The sequence below is a fragment of the Hyperolius riggenbachi genome, chromosome 1 (genome assembly GCF_040937935.1).
Source record: "Hyperolius riggenbachi isolate aHypRig1 chromosome 1, aHypRig1.pri, whole genome shotgun sequence".
NCBI classification, from domain to species: Eukaryota; Metazoa; Chordata; class Amphibia; order Anura; family Hyperoliidae; genus Hyperolius; species Hyperolius riggenbachi.
The window spans coordinates 440,777,205-440,797,759 of NC_090646.1; the positions used below are offsets into that span (position 1 = coordinate 440,777,205).

The 20,555-nt window shown below is 43.0% G+C and overlaps 1 protein-coding gene across 2 annotated transcripts in view; it reads right to left on the minus strand.

Annotated features, from left to right (window-relative positions):
- ROR2 (receptor tyrosine kinase like orphan receptor 2) overlaps window positions 1–20,555 on the minus strand; it is a 217,691-nt gene that overhangs the window by 43,736 nt on the left and 153,400 nt on the right. The window lies entirely within an intron of this gene.

The following is a 20,555-nucleotide window of genomic DNA, read 5'->3' on the forward strand; positions in this document are numbered from 1 at the left end:
ATTACAAGTCAAGGACATTATGCAAGTATAGTGGCAGTAAGCAATGCGAGAATTGTTCATTTTCAGTTCTGTGCTGATTACTTTCAAGTCCTAGCAGCTCTAACGTGGTTCAGCATTAAGTATGGCTACCGCTTGAGGAAACAAGCGGAGGTTTTGTTTTGAAAATGGCTCCTTGAAGAAAACTTATGGCTCATACACACGGGTTACAACTGTCGCCGCAACCACGTGGCACGTGCGTGTTGCGGCGACAGGTCCCCCGTGTGTTTAACGCGTGCGCCACGAACCGTCGCTAGTCAGAGCTGTCGCCAGGCGATTGGCAGCTGTCGCCGCAACTTCACCGCAACTGTCGCTAGTCCGCCACGCATACTGCGTGTGTATGCGGACTAGCGACAGCAACACGTAGACCATGGACGGAGCTTCCGGCGGGGGGGCCGCATATCTGTCCCTCTGTGTGCCATGTGTACAGCTGCTGCACAGAGGGACCTGGCGCCGAGCTGTCGCGCACACGTCCCCGATGTGCTAGCGACAAGCTACGGCGGTACCCCGTGTGTACCCAGCATTAAGATATAGATTCCTTAAGGTGGACATACACTGGTCGATTTGCCATCAGATTATTATTATTAATAATTTATAAAGCGCCAACATATTCCGTGGCGCTGTACAATGTAAGAAAACAAACAAGGGATACATAATGATACAGACAATGAACGAACGATAGTCTGTACACACGCCCGATTTAGCAGGCGAACGACGGGACGTTCAAACGACCCGTCGTTCGCGGAAATCCGACGTGTAAATGGGCCTTTACAGTGTACAAGCAATTAAATTAATAACATTCCATGACACAAAGGGGTGAGAGCCCTGCCCTTGCGAGCTTACAATCTAAAGGGATAGATAGATCCCTCTATGATCGAATCTGATCAGAGAGGGATATTATGGCCACCTTTACTGCAAACAGATTGTGAATCGATTTCAGCCTGAAACCATTCACAATCTGTGGAGCTGCCGCTGCTGCAAATCCCCCCCGCCGCATACATTACCTGCTCCGGCCGGCGTGAGTCCCCGCTGTCTTCTTCTTCTCCGCTCCGGCTACTGAACTTCCTGTCCAGGGGTAGTTTAAACAGTAGAGGGCACTCTACTGTTTAAACTCCCTGCTGGGACAGGAAGTTCTGTGTAGCTCTGGAGCCCGAAGCGGAGAAGAAACGGTCTGGAGCCCGAAGCGGAGAAGAAGACCAGGGGACTCGCGCCGGCCGGAGCAGGTGATGTATACCCGCTGTATTGCGTCGGTCGTCGGGCATTCGAACGCCGCTAACGACGCACTACCGACCCACCGGCGACCGAGAAAAATCTTCCGTACGGATGGGGCGACAGGAATCGTTGGGAACAATTAATTTCGGACAAAAATCAATCGTTCTGTCAGCGGTGTGCGTGGCGATTTCACAGCCGTTTCGATCACTGTGATCGAAACGGCTGTATATCGGCGGGAAAATTGTTAGGTGTATGGGCCCCTTTAGAATAGGATAAACCCCAATGCCTTTAAAATCTATTATGAGGAGCAGTAAACTTAAAGACAGCAGAAGCTCATTTTCTACATGTAGTACACATCCACTGTAATCAGCTAATATCAGTTTGTCTAAAGGTTGTCACCTTATCCGGATCTGTGGCAAGATCTCAGATTTCAGTACAAAATGTCCAGTCAATGTAGGCCCTGGTACACGAGTGTCAAACTCCAGGCCTGGAGGGCCAGATCCATGCCAGTGTTTAGGTTGGATTAAGAAAGAGAGGAATGTGTTCTACCTGATGAACCACACGTTTCCTGATTCAGGCCCATCAATTAATTTGAGCTGTGTCAAAAAAATGTGTGAGGACCTCGGCCCTCGAAGGAACGGTTTGACAACCCTGCCCTAGTAGGTGTGACTATATGACTAAAGCTATGCACAGATCACGGGTAAGTTTGGCCCAAAACTATCTTGAGTGAATGCTTCAGGGTCCTTGTACACTTATGTGCTGCAGCAGGGGTGCGATTTGAAACAATCCCACTGCACTGCAGCCAAAAAGTTGCACATTCTAGCCGCGGTAAAAAAACAAAAACAGTTGACTTCTGGAGTCACAGGGTAACACATTGCAGCTTGTGTTACTTCTGTGGCCCCCGGAGCACTTGCATCGTACCACAGGCAGCGTGTCATGCCTCAGACTTTAATGGCCACTGCGACCAGCTGTGGTGGGGAGAGTACTGCAACCCAATATGACTGCCCCAGTGATCACTGCACAAGCAGGCTGTTCAGATCACTGCTGAGCAGTATGTTTCCTGCATCTGGTGAGGGGAGATGGAACTGAGCAGAACTGCTGCTACAAATTAGTATGGGAAAATAGTACAAAGATAAGCTTTTTCCATCCCAGCAAGTTGCTAAAGAATTACTGTATAAAGATACATTAAATTGTATGATAAGTATATTACTGATCAACGTCATCAATAGGTTGTTGCAGTATGGATAGCAATAAAAGTACTTATTACATACAGTCAGACTTATTTTTTGGGGGGTAAGAGTATAATTTTCTCATTCCTTATAGATTCAGTAAAGTTTGGTAAAGTTGCTGTGCACAGGTAGGTCACAGAAATTTAACAGATACCTATGCTAGGAACGCACATTAATAGTGCAACTTGCATTACCTAGGTGGCGCAAGCATTGCTAGCATATGACGGGTTATGATACTTGCACGCGCATATGGTAGCATAATTGACCACACTAACTAGATTAACTCCTATATTTTCACCTTTCTCTGATTACATAAGATTTTGCACAAAAATACCTTTTTAAAAAAACAGCATTCCAAATAATGCTATACATTGTGTCTTAGCGATGAGAGGCTATGGAAAATCTGAGTAATGCACAATAAATGCTAAAAGCAGCTTTACTAAACTAAGTGCCTAGGATACGTAAAGTCTCAAGAGATCACAAACTATTCTACACATCAATCACAATTATGCTTTCTACTTCCACTGATCTAGAGGAAATGCCTTGTTCATGAACTGTGTGTGTGTGTAAGCATGCTAGAGCATTAGAGCTACACACACACACACGCACACACGCATGCACACACACACACAGTCCTGCTCCAGCATGCTTGCACACACACTGGTATGGTCTGGTATAGACCTTTGCCAGCTGAGAAGAGAGAGAGTAATTACTTGGTTGTTACCGAAGCAGCAGCCAGAAAACACAATGCCATTGCACATATACTCCAGAGACTCCAGAGACTTCAAAGCCTGAAGGGCTGTGTAGTGTGGTTTTTGCCACTTAGTCCTTCCTTTAATCCTACAAAACAAGCTGTATAAATAAGGCCAGCAGAGGATGCTTATGTAACTGATACTGCATGCTTCTTTATAATAGCCCACTTTAAATTTCATGTTCACATTAAAAACCACCAGTAGCTCAAAATATTTATTCAGCAAAAACTTATTACATGGTTTTAATTAAGGTGTCTCGTATCCAGTAACTAACATAAATATTCAATACTTACCTAAATACCAAATCTGTTAATTGGTGTAAATATATATATATATATCTGTGACACCTCCCAGGCCCCCCTCCCTAGACCACTGGGGAGGATGTGGGGACACGAGAGAGCTCTCCACAGCGCGAACCATCAGCCGCATGACGGCGGCGGCATGCCAGCTGATCGGGGCCCACGTGCCCTGTTTGAAACTCCACCGCCGCTGCCCGGACTGCTGAGGGGAACTGTGTAGCCTGCCGCTGCCGGAGCCTGCTGGAGCCTCATACCACACGGAAGCCACACTAGCAGCACTCCACCGCTGCTGCCGGGTCCTGGATCAGCGTCTGCCTTTTTACGCAGACACAGCAGGCCATTGATCCCCGATTGCTGCCCTGAGCCAGCCACCGCCACATCAGGAGGCTTCAGAGTCCGCAGGACCCCACACCTAAGCAGGCCCACAGGCGAGCTGCCGACACAGAGCTCAGCGTCCACGTGGTGCGGGTCGCATAGTCGCATAGTCACCGCTTCCTGCGGCACCTCCCACGTGGAAGAGATCTGAGCTCCAGAGAGGGTCTCCACCATCCTGCTCGACCACCATCTCCACCATCCGCAGCCTCCAGCCTGCTCGGCCACCCAGTGCCTAACTCTGCCACTGCTGAGGACCGAGCCAGCCTGCACCACCACCCGGCCCTGAAGATCAGCTGCCCACCTGCCGACATCGGGGAACCGGACCACAGGCATGGACACTTCTCGAAATGATTGTCGGACCCAGGGGTCTATTAAATCTACAGCCCTAAAAGGACTCTGCCTCTGTCTCTCTCCTCTTGCCTTGGCTCTGTCTCTTTCTTCCTCAGTCTCTCTTAGCTATCCCTTCTCTCTATCTCTCTCTCTTTCTCTATCCACTCTTTTCCAGGACACACTGCGGGGCACCTGGAACTGCTACGGAGCTGAGTGAGCGCCACCCGGAGATGGTAGGCTGCTCCCCTCACATAGCACCCCAGACCCCCCCCCCCCCACGCATCCCCCACTACAGTTATGTGCTGTATGTATATATAGGTATATGCTTACTTGGATACTGTCTGTACCTGATTGTATGTGTTGGACTGCATGTATGTGTTTGTACCATCTCCGACCCTGTATGAGCCAAAAATAATTCCGGGTACAACCCCCGTTGTACTTGGCGAAATAAAAATGATTCTGATTCTGATTATATATTTTGTTAAATGCCATATAGATAATAGATGTTTGCTTGGTTAATAGACATTTACAGCAGAACTAAATCTTTTAATTGTTTGTAAATGTATGTATAAAACAAATTTGGTCAATTACAATAAACCTACTGATATGCCTCAATGTGTAATGTGCGATTATAAATGCACATGGGGAACACCATCTCTGATTACAAAACCACTCCCCTCACTGCTCTGCTTTGAGTTACATACAGACTAGAGTTTCATTGGCTGGAGAGATATTTTGTGTAAAGATTGTTCAGAAATCTAGTGTGAGTATCGGTGTGCTCTGACACCACTGACATCCTCAGTGACCTGTCAAGCTGGACCCCAATTACAAAATTCTTGTTCTTCTATTGCTGTATCCACAACAGTTCCCATTCTTTGATCTAAGTCCCTGTGTGAATGAACGCCGCCATCAGTGAGATGGCGCCCTCATTCACAAAAGCCGATATTTTGTTGCGTTGCTTCCTGTTTGCGTAGTACTACTACGCATAAGGAAGTTATGCGTGAGGACATCTTGTGGCCAAATACAAACATTTTTTTAGACTAACAGACTTTTTGTTTTTCATTTAAAATTATCCCCTTACCTCCCACACTTCCCAATAGTTACCCCAAAAATTGAGTAAATGAATAATAATAAAAATATACAATAAAAAAAATACATATATAGTTACCTTAGGGACTGTTATATGTATGACAAGAGGGTATATTACTGTTACTTTTTAAGTTATGAGCTTGTAATAAGTGATGGAAGCAAAAATTGAAAAAATTCACATTTATTTCCACATAAAATACTGGCATCATATATTGTTCTAGGTAAAAAATGTGTGGTTTTTAATTACGGTAGCATGTAATATTTTAAAATGATGGCCAAAAACTGAGAAATAATGATTTTTTTTCAATTTTTTCTTATTTTTTTTCCTGTTAAAATGCAGTTAGCATAAAATAATTCTTAGCAAAAAAACAAAAAACTAATTGGTGGCGAAAAAAACAAGATATAGATTGTTTCATTGTAATAAGTAGTAATAAAGTTATAGGCGAATGAATGGAAGAAGGAGTGCTGACAGGTGAAAATTGCTTTGGTTTTTTAGGGGGAAAACCCTTGAAGGTGAAGTGGTTAATCCTTTCTGATTTCAGCAGCTAAGCTACTTCTCTGTAGTGGAATACTTCCATGATGGGAATTTAGATACAAACAGTAAACAATAGTTAACAATAAAAAGGAGATGGATCAGATCCAAAGATCACTCAGAATGGGTTAGGAGATTTGCACTGAGGCGCTCCATACGTCAGTAGCTAAAGCCACTGATTAAGTATTACAGATTTACCAGCTAACATTACAATTTTCATTGTAATAACAGCTAACATTACAGTCAACCTCAAACTGTATGCAATACATATATAAGTGTGTGTGTGTGTGTGTGTGTGTGTGTGTGTGTGTGTGTGTATGTGTATATGTATATATACATATATACATACACACACACACACCGGTATATATAATGGCAGCCAAGTATTAAAAATATATATGTGCAAAGAGTAAGCTGAATCAGCATCTACATTACACATAATAAGGGGGAAAAAGAAGTTTTACTAATTCCACACAGCAGTACAGAGGAATATCCTTAAAACGGAGGCAATAAAACAGCAGTTCAGACAAGAAACAAAACAACTATTATTCTGGCTTCAAACTGTGCCCTTTGTATGTCTGTCCAAGACTGCCTGAGCCAACCACAGCCATTTCTTTATACTGGAGATTTATTGGTCTGCAATAGGAATTACAGAAATTAAAGGACAAAAACTGTGAAAACAAACTGAAGTCAATGCATTGAAGAAGTTTTAATCTGTCCCGATCATTGTCCATCTTTATCCACTCCCCAAAGTGCATCTAATGTGCATGGACTTCTGCACTGTTTATTGCAGCAGTATAGTTCTTACACATCTATATTACCAAGGTGAATACTTGGTACTTAGACTCTTGTTCTGCTATCCTGCATTTTGGCAGGCTGAAAACAGATGGATCAAAAATTGTAATGATCTTCCATGGCCTGCTTCACATGTATTGGTTTTAACATGTTTGTTTCTCTCTGTCTGGACATCAGACAAAAATGGGACTGAATCGGACATATGAAAAGTCTACAGTAAATGTGGAAGAATGGTTCCGTTATGTGTTTTTGAACATTTGTTGTTGTTTTTTTTACCATTTTTAATATATTTATGTACATCAGTATGGTGCTTGTCAAGACCTGAGTCTGCAACCAGCTAGCAGAGAAAGGACCCGACAGTGTTTGACTAAATTGGAAGGAAGGAGGAGCCTTTTTAAGGCTAAAACAAAGCTGTTGCCGTCAACCACAACTTGCAAAACTCTTGCTCTCTCTCCTGTGCTGCAAAGAGATCTGTCTCTGTCTATGGCAGTTACAACTATTTTATATACCGACGCCAAACTGCATGCACTCACACTGGAGGTCATGTAGTCTAGGTCTGGGTTTCTAAATTCAAGTCCTGAAATACCCCCAACAGTGCATGTTTTGCAGAAAACCACAAGCATTCACAGGTGGGGTAATTAGTGTCTCAGCAGAGCTCATTAACTATCTCTGTGGATTTCCACAAAACATGCACTGTTGGGGTTAATTGAGAACTGAGTTGAGAAAGCCTAATCTAGATCTGCATCAGGCTTCAAATCAGAGAACATGAGCACAACACACGATGCAATCTCACACGAGTAGCAAGGAAACACAACCGAGCATCCAATACAGACACTGGTTTCTTTGCTTAGTACACTGAAGACTTACATATTTAATATTCCAAAAAGTGGTGCAGGGAACAGAGACAATTCAAAAACCAGAAGAAACAATAACACACAACAAGTCACTTGCTCATAAAAATAAAAAAGGATAAAACAGAAATAAACTTTAACTTTACAGAAAAGGTCTAACTCTGGCCATGGAAGGACACATCAGCTCATCAGAAGTCAAGGAAATCCTTGCTAAAGAAAAGTAACTTTCTGAGGAATGACATTGATTGGATCTCAGAGCTGACACTTTATAGGATGGAGCGTGATTTCCGGCTCCCCAAACTAGAAGGAAATAATCCACTTTCCTCTTATTCTATAAAGTGAATTGACATCCTTGGAGTTCTCCTAGATGTTCGCCCTCTCCCGTTTATAGTAAAATTATTAGCAGTTGAATCTTCATTTGAAATAAAAATAGACCAAAATATTTATTTACATGTACCTGAGGTTAAAAATATAAAAGTTATGCACACTAGTTATTCTTTTATGCCATCAGAAACTTAGTGGCCCTTTACTGTGACCGACCTCCCCTCCATGCTGCCGTTGTAGTCCCCATTCACAGCGCGGACTGGTTCCAGTCAGCGTGGGGCACATACACTGTCCACTTTGCTTGCCCTCTTGGATCGTGCTCTCTGGATCTGTGCAAAGCAGCCATGGCCAAGAGCATCCTGATGTTCAGAAACATTAGTAACCGCATATGCCCAGTATCCTCCCAGAAGCATCAGCCATATGGGAGTGTTCAAAAAGAGAACATGTGGACAGGACAGAATGGGGGGGGGACTACAGTGGCAGCATAGAGAAGCCTGGCCACTATAAGTATATATAGTTATAGCTTAAGTAGGGAGGTAGAATGAAGGAAGGCATTTATAGTACATCTTACAACAAGATTATACAGTACCTGTGCTGGGAGACTAAGGCCCGGTTCACATTAGCGGTTGTTTGCCAAACGGACCGGATGACCTGACCGGATCCGGACCGGATCCGGATCGGAACCGTACGGTTCTGATGCGGATCCGATCCGGATCCGGTCAGGTTGCATCAGGTGTCCATCAGGATGCGATCCGGATCCGTTTGGCAAAAGTTACGTTAAAAACAAAAAAAATGTTGGGGTCTGGGAGGTCAGCAGAAGGGGGACCTGTGGAATCAGGCCCTCTGCTGTTTAGCACTCACCTCCACCTCCGACATGCTGCCAACATCTCCGGATCCGGATCCAGCTGTGCTGCTCCACTCCAAAATGCTTGCCCATGTGTCCCCATCCAATATCGCCGCAACAATCCCCATAGGAAGTGGGGTAGAACATCCGGATTTCTCAGCCAGTGTGTTGTGCGCTCTCCGGTTCCCATTGGTTTGTATTGGCCGGATGGTGCAGTCCGGCTCCGCCCCGGATACGGCTGCCGGAGGAGCCGGATGAAAAAATAGCGCATGTTGGAACGGAGGCCGGAGTCCGGATCCGGCCCGGATCCGGTCCGGCTCCGGTTCGGCAGAACGGACGCATGTGAACGGACGCATAGGCTTTCATTGCTATGCCGTGCGTCCGTTCCGTCCATTCTGCAAGCGGTGCGGCTCCGGCACGGCGATTCCGGAGGGCCACCGCAAGTGTGAACCGGACCTAAAACTGACTATATCCTTGCCACTGTATGTCTTGACACTGCAGCAGATTTCATAAAGTTCATTCTTATGTTACTATTAATATTATTATTCTTGTTGTTATTATTATTATTAAGATAAGAATCTCTATAGTGATGTCATATTTTCTGCAGCACTCCACACAGCCTAAATTAAGTAACTGAATTTCACAAACTGTCCCAGAGCAATCAAATAACCCTTTCACAGTCTTGTCTAACATTGGGTGGAAGCCAATTCACTTACCGGTACGTGTTTGGTATATGGAAGGAACTGCTTTGCCTAGAGGTAACTCAAGCAGACACAGAGAACATACAAACTCTATGCAGACAGTGTTCTGTCTGTGATGATCTATCCACTGTTACAGTTATTTCTTATGTTGAGTCACTTTTCTATATTAAAGGCCCATACACATGGCATACATCTGTCTGTAGTTGTGAGGCAACGACAAACAGACAACAGCATATTTATGGCAGCGACAAGTCAAGTTCATGACAGTTGTACACACATGACAACAGAAAGAGTGAAGACATGACGGAAGCTGTCTGCCACAGACTACGTATAGTAGTAGTACTATGGTAGCAACTCTGCTGTCTGTAGAAGACTTTCGTATACACCACAGGACACCAATTATCAACAGACTAAGCGACCGTTTGTGAGACAAAAGTCACAAGCGATTCACCAGCTGAATCGCTCAAATATGGCTGTGTCTGCAGAGAGTCTACCGACAGTCTTTGTCTTTTGCAGCGTATACACAAGCAAACAGTCTCACAAACCGTCGCTCAACATGTGTCTGTGCAGACATTTGTACGCCGTGTGTATGGGCCTTAAGTCATACTGCATGACATTAGGTCAAAGTAAGGCCTTACCCTGCACATTTGAAAGGATGAGCCATTGTTTATCCTGCCAGGAGTCTGAAAGCTTTTAGGTTGGTCATAAAATCAACCAACTTCATCCAGCGAGAAAGTAGTTGCCTTACAAGGGGGTGAGTAGAAGAAATCCTCAGATACTGGCAAGCATTTAGCAACATGTTCCTATAAGAATGTTTACTGAGAACAGTGTTTCTGTGTAATGCCAAGCTAAGCTGTGATTATTGTGTATTCTTCTAGCCTTTTTCCACAGACACTGGCAAGTGCACACCTGCCAATATTTACAGTTAAGGTTTTTTATTGTTTCTCACAATCGTAAAAATTGATTTAAAGAGAAAGCCCAGGCAACTGGTAGCCTAGAAGTGAAATGTTTCTACTAAAAAGGGAAAAGATCATCAGTGTGCCTATCATTGAACTGTAACCTGCATCCACTAAATCTGATTTTAACAGGAGTGTTATTTCCTACAATATTTGACCAACAGATAAAGACTGGCAGCACAGTGACATAGTTCAGCACTGGGACCCAGGTTTGAATCCCAGCAAGGGCACCATGTTTGGAGTTTGGATGTCCTCCTTGCATCTCCGTGGGTTTCCTCTGGGCACTTCGGATTTCTCTCACATCCCAAAATCCTACATATAAGTTAATTGGCTTCCCCCTAAATTGTCCCTAGACTATGATTCATACACTACACGATACATAGACATACGACTATGGTAGGGGTTAAATTGTGAGCCTCTCTGAGGTGAGCGCTGTAATAACAGCACAGGTGATTTGGGCGCAGCCGGCGCCACCACAGACCATAATAGGTATTACGGCTATAGCGGTGCACAGTGAGTAACTTTGGCGCTGTCAGAAGACTGAGCTGAAGTTACTTTTAAAACACTGTGATTCGGTCTCCAGCAATAGCTGGAAGCCGAATTACATAATTCCCTACCATCCACGTGGACCTAGAGGGGGAGTAGTAATTAACACCACCGGGAACTTGTGCAGCAGCAGGATAAGTCATATACCGGCTGTATCCTGCGTCCAAGTCTCCTGGCTGCAAGATCACAGGGACGCCTCTTAAGTGACAAGACAATATACTCTGTACAGAGCAGCGGAGGATGTTGGCGCTATATAAATACTAAATAATAATAATAATCAGTACTCTTGAACTGACACAAGTGTAGGATCAACAACAAGAAAAGATGTATAAAGTACTTTTCTCCTGAAGGACCAAAGTTCAGAAAGTTCTCCCACATCAACCGGCAAAGTGCTGCTTATATCAGTGAGTAATTTGTGCGCTGCTCTGGCTGGAACTTGCCAACTGTTGATACATTCCTAACACTTAAGGGTGAAACTGAACATCTCAAATAAGCCATGCCCATAGAAGGTTCAGACTGGTAGTGTATAATCCCAACAAATAAGTCACATACGTGGAGCCAGTCCAAAGACAGACAGACAGACAGACTGATGAACGTAGAAATTGAACTCCCTCATACGCTTGATTTTACAAAGCCCACCTCATTTGATCTCATTTTAAGTATCTTATCTAGGTATCATTTAAGTTACACATAGATGCTAGATTTTCCTCTGCTAAGATTATCCTTCTCGATTTCAAGTGAATCATAATATAACAGGCTGCAAGGCTGTAGCCAAGCAGGGTGTCTGTACAGTTATGTTCCTAAAACTGTCACTCAAAATTATTGTCAACGGTCTTCCACGATACACTGATTAAACATCTGTATAGATGTACAGGACTGTTCCCTCAAAAGCTATGTTTACTCTAGTACAGATATCTTAAAGTGTACAAGAGACTTAATGCAAAAAAAGTTTTATACATACCAGCGGCAACAGAGATACGTGGAGCGGAGCAGTCCTTTTCAACGCAAGAACATTTGGGTGCAACTGGCGCCACCATAGACTACAAAGGGAATTACTTCTCTAGCGCGCTCAGTGAGTAACGTCGGCGCTGTAAGAAGACGGAGTCGAAGTTGCTTAAAAACACAATAATTCAGGCTCCAGCAATCGCTGGAATCCGAACTATATCATTCCCCCACTATCCATGGCGGCCTGGAGGGGGAATAGTAATTAACACGGCCCGGACTTGTGCAGAAGCAGGATCAACCATATACAGGTTGTATCCTGCGCCCAAGTCTACCGGCGCCGATTTCATATGTATGCACGTAGAGAGCGCACTTTGCTTGCGCAGACTGGCCGCGACTGACAGAACTTACGGGACCCGGTACAGGAGCTGGAGAAGAGCGAGTACAGCGGTGTGGGAGCGAACTGTGGGTATGGGGTTGGAGGAAGCCCCCGGTATGTGAAAAAAATGTTTTGTGTTGTAAAGAATATAGTACTTGTGTAACTTCCACACTGTTTGCACATTAGGGAGGCCAGAGAACCCAGCACACAAACATGTTAACAGGCAGCACTAGTGTGACCTTGCAGCAGTGCATTCCTAACAGGTGTGTAATACTCTTCCAGGGACAACAAGGTGAGCTGTGTGTCTACTGCTACTGTTTAGGAGTGTGTCTTTATTATTGTACTGCTACTTATTGTAGTTTCTGCAGAGGTAGGCCTGTTGATTATCCTCTTCCCTCCCATAGGGAAATACATGCTGCTAGACAGTAACGTGAGCGATGTTTGTACCATTACGGACACACTGTCACCTGAAACGTTCTCTAAAGATGGTTTCAAGAAACAGATAGCAAAGTCTGTAAAATGCTTATCACATCAATGACCACAAAAGCATAAGTCAGATCTGGTGGTGGTGTGTTACTTTTGGCCAGCTCCCTTAAGAATCCTATATAATAATCCTCAAGTGTCGCTGCGTCCACTCTCCCTGTGCATTTGCGCTACTGTGCACTCCTACAAGCTGGATGCATTTGATTTATGCCACGTCCGCCACTAGGATTGTGCATTATACATCTGGTTGGTACAGATGTTCTCCTTGCCTCCTTGGTGTCTTGACCATGTACTATCCAGAGGATTAACAGATAGCACTTTCTGCAATTCGGCCTGAGGAAGGGCCTTCTGTGCCCGAAACGAGCATGTCATTGCCTCATCTTAAATTGCATTAAGTCTACGACAAAGTTCATATTTTTGCTATAATTCTGTATTGGAAGAATCCGCAAGGAACCTCTTACAGAGATATTTTTAATGAACCCTTTTTTCAATTTTGTGTCAATAAAGTTTTTGATATATTTGTACTCAAAAGATTCTGTACGAATTTTTTTTCCATGGTCCTTTCTATATACATGAAGTCTGTGAGCGGGTGAAGTGGATGACCCGAAAAAGGAGTGGAAGTTTTTTTTCTTTTTCCTCTTTATGTAAAAAAAGATACCACTCCCAATTATACTAAAACATTTGCAGCACAGACAGCCGTTGGGACAATAGGAGGACGGGGCCAGGGGGCCGAGCAGGCATATGAGCGGGCCAGACATGTGCGCGCGCACATGCATGCTGACATGTGAAGGTGGCGGCGGGAGGGGAGGGGGGTTGTGAGACAGACCTAGAGCCCGTTATATTAATGGGCTTAAGTCTACTAGTTATAGATTTGGGGCTTTATGCAATTCACCTTTTCTCATATGAATTTTCAATAAAATGCTGTTTGAGCCACCAGCAAGCAAGAAAAGACTTTTGATAGTACTTTTTCACCTACTTGTTGGTACTTTTTCAATTACAGCGTTCTCAAAAGTTATTTTAACAGAAGATGATAAATTATCTCCCGAGGAGGATCAGGCCCATGATGTGTTACCTTGGGCCTGGACCAATTTAACTTGGATTAATTTAATTTGGATTTTTGATATGGTGTGGTACCTTGGGCTGGATCCATAAAGGATTATGGATATGGTGTGTTATCTTGGGCTGGATTCATAAAGGATTATGGATACGATGTGCTACCATGGGCCTAGTCCATTAAAGATTATGGGTATTGTGTGTTAACTGGTGCCGGGTCCATAAAGGGTTATGGATACGGTGTGTTACCTTGGGCCAGGACCATTAAGGGTTGCTCACACTAGTTCCCAGAATGGGCATCATAGACCAACTGACATGTAGTACATACCCATGCTTTCCTATGAGTTCATTAACAACTGTCAATCTGCAACAGGTCTGACTTTGTCTATTGAATTTCCTCAATGCACACTGAGACCAGCATGACCTTTTCAGACAGCTACCACGTGCAGTGGGTGCAGCAGACACTGCCACAGGCCGCTGCAGTGGGAGTGTATCCTTACTTCTCACATTTCGTGTGAATTTGCACTTCTTTTTTTTTATTCAACTGGAATATAGAGAAGGTGAGAAGAAGTAAGATCTGATGGGTAACCCTTGATGATGAGAATTATCTGCCTCTTTTTCCTTTTGAACAATGGAATCAGCAATGTGTAAACAGTGTTATTTCAAAGAACAAAAAAGTGCAAAAAAAATGTCACACCTTCCAAATGCATCTATATTGCTTGCTGTGGAGAAATGTCAAATGAAAATGTAGATTTAAGCACAAATAAAACAAAACATGAGCGGTAGACTTCACTACACAGAGTTATAAAAAAAATACACATACAGCAATGCTGATTGTGTAAGCTTTGACATCTCATTTAAGGCCAAGATAAGGATCTTGAATATTATTGTACTCAAAGGTAAACTTGTATTAACCTGCCAGAGAAGGAATTATCTTCCCCTTGACCCTGGTGAGTCAAGGCCAGACGTCTGCAATCCTCAATACTGCTTTGCGCCACTGACTATCACAGGACGTGAGCTATTTGTTTAGCAGTACTGCCTTGATTTGTGGCTCTGTAAGGGGCACGCTGAATGGATCTTTCAAATTCCTAAGTTAAGAAACTAGGGAAAAAAAACAGCTGAAGGAATAATATTCAGAGAAGCCAGATGTGCTTCCCAAGGGGATCCTACATAAATAATTGAGCACTGTGTCTATAGTGAAGCTTCTTCTTCAGCTGCAACTGCCTAGGTATGAAGCTTACATTTCCCCTTACCTGAACACACACTGGAAAAAAAAGCAACTACAAACATGCTCACTCTGTTTGCTCAGGTTATTTTCCATGCCCAACTAGGTTTTTCATGAAAGTCTTTTTACATGTTCATGGTTTTACATGTTCAAAGCCCAATCCAGGAAAAACATCAGCCACCCCATAACATCCTTTTCAATGTTACATGACCACCCATCTATACGGGCTACACTCCTGGAAGCATGGCTGTTTGGGTACAAAAACACTCCTTAGTGCCACATCCACTGCCACTGTCCAGCACCAGGAAAAGAGTAGTTAACCGGTTTGCCAAACCTACTTCACAGTGCCATGCAGAGTTATTCTATTTTTTTTTAGGACCAATACAGTAAAAAACATTTACGTGTAAGAAGGGTGGCAGGCCTATTTCCAAATGAAGCCAAGTGTGAACAGAAGGGTTAATGAAGATCTCTGAGTTATTAGTTTGTCAATCTGTAGTGGAAACTGACTTACCATAGTAGTGTTTAGTGGGCAAAACTAATTTTCAACAGTACAGTATCCCACAGAGAGCATCCCACAGAGAGCATAACAACGCAGGCTCAGAGATACATCTTCTTATTCAGCACATCTTGTCACGGAAGCAAATACGGTAGCTGTACTGACTCCTTCTGTACTATGTGGCATGTGAGCCCAGCCCAGTGGTTCACAATTGGGAATTAAGTTATTTAAAATGAAGTGTGTGATTGTTAACCCTTCAATTTAGATATCTGAGGGAGCGCAGTGCAGCTGCAGTATGTGTTGAAATTTTCTGGTGCCTGAGATCTTGCTGACGAAGCCCATGTATTCAGGGTAAGTTGTGGCCTCCTTGATAATTACACAAAAATTATTTTCGGTAAAAAAAAATCGTATAATATTCATATATACATTTTCACAGGAATCACAAGAAAAAAATGCATAAAATACAGTCAAAAATAGTGTAATATTCTGTAATTAGTTGTAGGCAACAGCACTCACTTGTTTTGAGTCAGAGAGTCTTCGACAGGCCAACAAGTACATCATTATTTACGATACTTGACCAGGTAACACTTAATTGTTGTGTATATATAGAGAAGACTCCTTCATAGTCCAAAAATTGTGTATATAAACCGAGTCAATCAATAGCGATATAAAACCCCCCACACAGGACAACCATCCAGGTAGACTATGAAGGAGTATTCAACTATATATATATACAGTATGTGTGTGTGTGTGTGTGTGCGTGCGTGCGTGCGTGTATGTATGTATATACATACAGGGGTTGGACAAAATAATGGAAACACCTAACATTTTGGCATCATAATCTTTGAACATGTTTTAAGCAATCAAAACTTGACATATGGTACATTTTTTTTGTTTATTATTTTTGTTATTTGATATGTTTAATTAAAATAATTCTTATTGACAGATATTTAAACCAAATTTGGTTATAATTTATAAAAATGGCAGATCTCTCAGACTTTCAAAGAGGCCAAATTGTTGGTGCTCGTATGGCAGCCGCTACTGTAACAGAAACTGCCCGAATGCTTGGCATTTCAAGAGGTACTGTCTCAAAAGTAATGACTGTCTCTGAAAGAGAAGGAAAAATGTCCTCAGCAAGGCACAGTTGTGGCCGAAAGTCGAAGTTTCCACAAAAACTGTTCATCGGGAGCTGCACAATTCTGGATTCCACGGAAGAACTGCAATTAGAAAACCTCTGCTCTCAAAGACAAATGTTTCAAAGCGTTTAGAGTGGTGTAGAAACCACCAGAATTGGTCCCTCGAGCAGTGGAAAAATGTGATTTTCTCTGATGAATCATCGTTTAAATTATTTCCGACCTCCGGCCGAGTGTACGTTTGGAGACAGCCGAAAGAAAAATTTCATCCAGACTGCCTTCTCCCAACCGTAAAACATGGCGGGGGTTCTGTGATGATCTGAGGTACTATTTCTTGGAAATCCGCCGTACCAATGATTTCCCTTCATGGAAGAATTAACAGCCGAGACTATTTAAGAATTTTAGGCGACCAAGTTCATCCCATGGTTCAAGAACTGTTTCCGGAGGGGAATGCCATCTTACAAGGTGATAATGCCCCAATCCATACAGCTGGCATTGTTAAAGAATGGCATGAGGAACATTCTAATGAAGTTGAGCATCTCATCTGGCCACCACAATCCCCAGAGCTCAACATTATTGAGCATTTATGGTCGTTATTAGAGATTCAAGTAAGAAATCGATTTCCGCCACCATCGTCTGTAAAAGAACTGGAGGGTGTTTTAACTAAAGAATGGGCTAAAATTCCTTTGGAAACAATGCACAATTTGTATGAATCAATACCTCGGAGAATTGAGGCTGTAATTGCCGCAAAAGGTGGACCTACACCATATTAAAATATATTTTGTTGATTTTCAAGGTGTTTGCATTAGTTTGTCCAACCCCGGTGTATATGTATGTATATATATATATATATATATATATATATATATATATATATATATATATATATATATATATATATATAAAACTATTAAGTGTTATCAGGTCAAGTATTGTATATTTTGATGTAATTGTGGGCCTGATAAAGAGTCTCTGACTGAAAACAAGCTAGCCGTGTTTCATACAACTAGTAACATTATATTACACTAATCGTATTTATGGATTTTTTCCTTGTGACTCCTATAAAAATTTACATGTCAATTTTTACCTAAAATAATTCTTGTATTGAAAAAACATTTTTGTATCAATAATTACAAATGATTGAATATGGTATTTTTCAAAGTCGGGTTTCTGATTGCTATGAGAGACTGATATCCTTTGGTTATTGTAACGATTGGTGTCAACACGCAGAGAGAGAATCTGATTATTGGTGAACTGCAGCTTCACCAGTAATGCAGATATACACCAGATTATGAATGATCTGCAGAATCACTAATAATCCAGGTATGTCTAACCTCTGGACACCTGAGATGTGAGTGTACAGTGTAACAGTAGCACTTTGAGAGAGAACCGCCAGAGGAACTGGAGGTATGCAGAAGAAGGGATTTCACCTCAGACTGTGGGTGAATCCCTAAGCCAAAGGCTCCCTAGGAGAGGGGCCTAGGCTTGGTTGCAGGAAGCCCTGCTGCTAATATAGACAGGCTTGCCCTAACTAGGTGTGAGGGCCTATTCTCTGTGCCCTGGAACCGGGCTAAGACATAACATAGAATTGACACAGTATCCTAGTCTTGGGTGTGAGGTCCGTAGTCACAACACCCTGGAACTGGTCTAAAGCATAACATAGAGCTGACACAGTATCCTAGTCTTGGGTGTGAGGTCCGTAGTCACAACACCCTGGAACTGGTCTAAAGCATAACATAGAACTGACACAGTATCCTAGTCTTGGGTGTGAGGTCCGTAGTCACAACACCCTGGAACTGGTCTAAAGCATAACATAGAATAAGCATGAGAAAGTATTCTAGCTCAGGGTGGATTCCCAGGTCCTTCCTGGTTCAACCACACTGTTGGATCTGAGTAAGGTCTGTGTGCTAACACGTAAGCATTTGCAACGGCAGACGATGTGAGACTGAGGGACGAGTGGTTATATAGTGCAGCGCTGCCCAGTCCCTTCCAGCCAATCCGCATACAGACTTGGATCAGCTGACCAAGGGAGTCAGCTGATCCCTCTCTGCTTCCCATAAAGCTTCTGTCTCGCCGCGCGCGTGTATTCCTCAGCCTATGTGCACAGGAAGGCTGCACCAGGTCAGACACATGTCGCCGCGCATAAACCGCCGGACTGAACGCGGAAACGGCCGCCACGCTGTCAGAGCACGCAGCGGCCATTCCGCAATCCTTTACAGTTATAGTGAAGATTTCTATTATTAAGATTCCAATTTTGTAATTCTTGTTCAACTTGGATCTTAACATTGGACATAGCTTTTTTATTACTAAAGGATTGTGTCAAGTAGCAAATCAAAGGTGTGTTAAAAGTTTTGTGGACAGAGCCAATACTCAAGCTTATTACTTGTTTCAAATTAAAACTAGTTCTGGAGAAGTTATTGAATAAATATTTATGTCTGTGGGTTTTCTGGTTATCTAAATGCTATACGTTTACTAATGAAAAAAATTCAACCCAGAGCTGTCTTTTGGATATGAGAATGTATCAGTGGGCCACATTTATCAAAGCATTACCAACAGTTTGTATTTCTTAAACAGTACTAACCAGCAGGGGGAACAGTACTGCATGATAATAAGAAAATTCTTACTTAACCTCTTGCCAACTGCTCCACGCCAATTGTCGTGAACATGGCGGCAGCCCCAGGACCACTCCACGCCGATTGGCATAAATGGCTTCCTATGGGGCTTGCAGGAGGGTGTGCACGCTGATGCGCAGGCATCTCCACGCTGATGACAGAGCTCTGCTCCACCTTCAGTCTCCCAGCAGCGATCGCCGCTCGGAGACTGTTAGATGGCGAATCCATCGTCTAATAACTAAGTACAGCGCTGCAATCTAAGGCATCGCTTTACAGGGAACAGCCGTGTCACACGGCTGTCCCCCTGGGGGACACAGGAGCGATCCGCTGTGATATGCTGACTGGGGGGAGGAAGGGAAAATAAATTAAAAAATAAGTCAATTTATTAAAAAAAGAATAAAAATATTTACAAAAAAAAAAAAAAAACACTGGAGGAGCGATCAGACCCCACCAACAGAAAGCACTTGACAAAGGATCTGCCTATGTATGTAAGAATTCCTAAGGCAGATTTCACACTGGAAACCGGTGGTTTTGTTGCAGTGTGATGGCATGATCACATCGCAATGCCAAAAAAAGCCTTTGGAGATTATTGCGGCAGTAATCTCCATTCTGGTTGCAGGCTAATCAGTAAGTGAAGCTCTTTAGCACTCACTTCCTGTGGCAGAATTGCACAGAAGTGTATCGAAAAAATACACTTTGGCGCATACGCACTGCAATGCAAACAAAATTAAAATATTTGCATCGCTATTGACTTACATGACTTCCGGTCACCGCACATTGCTGCGCATGTTGCTTTTGCTTTAAATCGGGTACTTCTGGCGGTTCGCACCACTCCAGGTATGAAATGCCCATTGACTTTGCGTAGCGTTACCCTGCGGCATAACAGAGTAACACAACGCACCAGAGTAAAAGGGGCCTCAGTAATTTAACCAAGTAAACCAAGCAAGCAGAATATGTGTTAACTACAAAGTGATATGACCCATAGTTTCAAAGAAAAGAAGACGATTGCTTTAAAATGTGATGGAGCATTCCAATGTTGCCCATTTGGATTAAAAAAAAAAAAGTTTTGCCAGGTCCCATTGTGGCTCATGTAGACACAGTGTTTGACAAATTGAGAAATTGATGTTCTTTAGTGGATCAGCAATCTTTCAAGAGTATTATAGCTGTCATAAAATAACTTGTTATGCAATCAATACAAATTTTGGTGCCATCTCTGTAAACATTTTGCATTGACATCGCTATCAGGAGCTGCTGGAATGGCTGCCTTTAATAGGATAACTAGTGTACTCAGACAGCTGGAGTTCACATTGACCAGAGCAGTATCAGAGGAGTGATAACACAGAGTGAGGCTTTGAAGCTGA